At 34.7% G+C, this 4,160-nt stretch overlaps 1 protein-coding gene across 1 annotated transcript in view; it reads right to left on the minus strand.

Moving 5' to 3' along the window:
* LOC107695679 (tetraspanin-1-like) overlaps positions 1 to 1,401 on the minus strand; it is a 10,222-nt gene extending 8,821 nt beyond the window's left edge. Inside the window, exon 1 of the mRNA XM_016495685.1 lies at positions 1,352 to 1,401. The gene's annotated coding sequence lies outside the window, so the exon portion shown is untranslated. The remainder of the gene's footprint in view (positions 1 to 1,351) is intronic.
* Positions 1,402 to 4,160: the final 2,759 nt, after the last annotated feature.

Genomic DNA, 4,160 nt, shown 5'->3' on the forward strand with positions numbered 1-4,160 from the left:
ATTTTAGCAAATGGCTGCAATATAACAAAGAGTGAAAAATTTAAGGGGGTCTGAATACTTTCCGTACCCACTGTAAATGCAGCCTTGGTGAGCATAAATCTTTTAAATCTTTAAAAAATATTGTCACAACACCAAACTTTTGAATGGTAGAGAAAGTTGTCTAAACAAGCGAATGATTTCATACGATAATGATTTGACATGACATAATGAATTTCAATAACAACAAAAGGTTAAAAAGTCAAGTCAGTCCGCTGATCTGTCATGTGAAGTCGTCATCTAAAATTCTTCCGAAATGAAACTAAAAGCTTTTTGTCTCACAATCTACCAAAATCAGCTGTTTGCTTTCATATTACAGTGATTTCAGTCTGTAAACTATTATTAACCTGGTCACCCATGAATATTTAACAGTCCATGGAGACATGAGGAATAAACAAACCTGTTAACAAAAACAGCGTGTTAGTCTTTTGTAAGCGTGAGTCTTTGAAGTGATAATGCTTTCTACAGACGTGTAGCCTGCTTGTTTTTCCTACATGAAAATCATTTATAGGGGTGTGTTGTTAATGTTTACTCTCCGTGTTCTGCATCATTAATCCGGTTTTGGAACCCCTGAAATCGGGATTCCTCATTTTGGCATCATTTCAGACATAAATCAGAGGCAACAGTGCATGGAAAAAGCGGTTGCAAGAAATGATAATGCGGGCTTTGTGTTGGTCAGTGGAGGACATTGTCTTTCTGGGAACTGTTCATTTCCGGGAGAGATGGAGACGGACAATGTCCCTAAGAGATGTTTGACAACATGCAACCTTCATGTATTATTTGATAGTAGAATGCATAATATATTAATGATTGTTTAAAGTTTTATGAATTCAATTGATTATTATGAAATTTAAATAAAGGGGACATAACACACACAGTTTCTGCCAAGCTCATGTTAATCTTGAGAACCTATTAATGCCAGGTTAAGTAGCCTATTACACAGTTATTTTTTTAACCGTCCATTATAATACACTTCATTTAAAAATAAATACAAAATAATAATAAATCAGTATATCACTGAATCCCCATTTGAACTTTTACAAAATTACTATTATTACTATTATTTTGACCTATACACATCTCTTTGTAAAGAGATTGATCATCACTGGTTTAAGTTAATATTTGCGAGTTTACTTGTAAAAACTTCATTAAACATCATCCTGCATGAACAAGCACAATTATAGCTATACACTGATATTTGCAGATGTCGTCAAAGAAGTTCTTTACTTACAGGTATTTTAACGGCACCTTTACTTCAAGGTAGGTTTAACGATATGTTCACGATAGAGTAGCTTTACGAAGGAGAATCTCTTACCTTTAGTCAAATGTTTGAGGCTTGCAGATTCGGTAAATCCCTGAGTGACTCCTGTTTTTCTCTCCTCTGTCGCTCATGTGAAGCTGGTTTTTCCAGAGAAGAGGGATGGAGTGAACAGGTGGGAGTGAAACACCACTCCTCCTTCTCTCTTTCTCTCTCTGGAGAGGGAGAGTTTGGGTGTAATGTGTCTGTAGTAATGGAGACTCGTGAAATCACCCAGGTTTAGTCCTCTGAGGCACCTGATCAACACAACAACTAACTTTGTGTCAACAGAAAAATGTGTTGGCAAAGCAACGTATTAGGGGGATATGCGTATATGTGTAGGCTACATACGATGCATATTTATTGTGTACTAATGTTTTGTCATGAGTAGGAGTGTAATTATGGATTAAGAAAAATATAGGAGGAAATGATGACAACATCACACGAAAGGAACAAAGGATTCACGCAAACAGTAAAACTGATGTCACAATCTGACAGATCCCAAGACCAGAAAATCAAGAAAATTAATCTACAACTGGAACAAAAGAAACGAAATAGTAGTGTGATGTTTGCCTGATAAAATTTAATTAAAACTAGTTTTAAGAAGGTGCGAAAAAAGTATAAAATTATATGAAATAATGTATACAATTTTGAAAGGAAGCTTAACAACAACAACAACAACAACAACAACAAAAAAGCTTAAAATAACTTTCTTTCAAATGAATTAGATCTCAGCTTAAACAATTAAATGCTTAAAAAGCTAAGATTTCAAAAGAAATCTTAAAAAGCTTAATAGACCTCAGATTAAACCGTTAGTTAAATATTTAAACAGACAAAAGCTAAAAAAGTAAAAACACGAGGGAAAAAAAGCTTGTTACACAAGAATGAGGAAAAAGTAGGTTCAACAGAAGTTTGAAAAAAGAAAGAGAGAAAGAAAAAGAACATTTTAAAAACAAGTCATAACATAAAAATAAAGGTTCGTTATCAGTGCATATCCATAAAGATCCTTTAACATCCATTGAACATTTAATTCAAAAGGTTCTTTATGGTGGAAAAAGGTTCTTCAGATTATTAAAAAGTTCTTTACACTAAGGAATTTTCTTTTAAGAACTGTTCACTGAAAGGTTCGGAGAACCCAAAATGTTTCTTCGATCGCTGCGAAAACCCCCTTTTGGAAGCTTTATTTTTAAGAGTGTAGAGTAGACAGTCAATGCAGGTACAAAGCGTGGATTATTAAGAGGAACATTGACGTCAGTGTTCCACCTGTAGAAAAACCGGCATTTCCCCCAACCTCAACCAGCCAATTAAACAGGCAGCCGTTATTGTTTCTGACACTCTTAAATAAAGCTCAAGGCCTCGTGTGTAGGCCTACAGTAGTTATGACTCAACACCCTCACATAACACTTCAAACACGGTCATTGTGCTTTCAGTCACTCTTTAATTCATTCATCCAGAAACACTGCGCTGAATCCGTATCTCTTCATCAAACATTTTCCAGGAACTTGAAACATGTAGGAACAGCAGGATGTACAAATGATAAAAACAGGACATTTACATTAAGAACTAGCACAAAAAAAGAAATGCAAATGAACATGGCACAAGGGGAACTTTCTTTACCTGAGAGTTGAAGTATTCAATAACACTTCCCTGTGCAGTTCAGATTCAGAGCCATTCTCGCGATTTAATTATTACTGACGATCTGCATCACAGGGTTCCCGCTTTTCATGGACCAAGAAGCATAAAAGTGAAATGATTTTTTAATTTAGATAATACTGCCAGATTCCATCCGCACAATTTACTTGTTTTAGTGCACATATTCTGAACAAGTGTGTATTTGTTGTATTTTTGGAATGTTTACATGTAGACATTTGCATTTAAAATCGCTTCAGGTAGGTGAAATACAATCATTGACATCCTAATGAACCGAAAGAGAAAAAAGCAGGAGGAAAGGTTGATATTATCAACACCACCAACTACGAATCTACTAATATAATCATGTATTTATACATAAGTAGTATATGTATATGTTGACAAGTATATATTGAACCATGTTGAACCTTGAAGGAAATAATGTACCCTTGGTTAGAATTTCAGCTTACCAAAATTCTAAAAGCTTGGAAAATTCCGAGTTAAATAGAAGAAAATAAATTAGTTCACCGAAAAAAATGTAAATTTGCCGAAAATTCAGGCTTTCAGCAAATTTCAGAAAATCAGGCCAAGATATAGATGAGCTTGTTTCTTGACTACATCATCTTGACTACTCGCCAAAGTATCCTCTGGAGTGAATGGGTGCCGTCAGAATGAGTCCAAACAGCTGATAAAAACATCACAATAATCCACACCACTCCAGTCCAATCCATTAATGTCTTGTAAAGTAAAAAGCTGTGTGTTTGTCCATCCATCAGTAAAATGTTTTTAATTTTAAACAGTTGCCTCCGGCTAATATACAAGTCCAAAATCCATAATATTGTTTCCTCAAGTGAAAAAGCCATCACGTCTGAATCAGGAGAGAAATATGCACGGTTTACAAGCAACAGTCCAAAACAGTTCTAAACAAATACGTTGGTGGATGTTTATGTGAGAGGAAAACAGGAGATGGACTTTATTACTGGCAGAAACGTTATTACAGATTACGGTGATGTTTTTATCAGCTGTTTGGACTCTCATTCTGACGGCACCCATTCACTGCAGAGCATCCAATGGCGAGCATCAAAGCTGCATTGTAGCTTAAATTATAAATCAACAGAAGTAAAAAAAAAAAAAAAAAAAAAAAAAAAAAAAAAAAAAAAAAAAAAAAAAGGTTTTGGGAAAAGAAAAAGTGGTTTGG

Source organism: Sinocyclocheilus anshuiensis, unplaced genomic scaffold (assembly GCF_001515605.1).
Source record: "Sinocyclocheilus anshuiensis isolate Anshui unplaced genomic scaffold, SAMN03320099.WGS_v1.1 scaffold1075, whole genome shotgun sequence".
NCBI lineage: Eukaryota > Metazoa > Chordata > Actinopteri > Cypriniformes > Cyprinidae > Sinocyclocheilus > Sinocyclocheilus anshuiensis.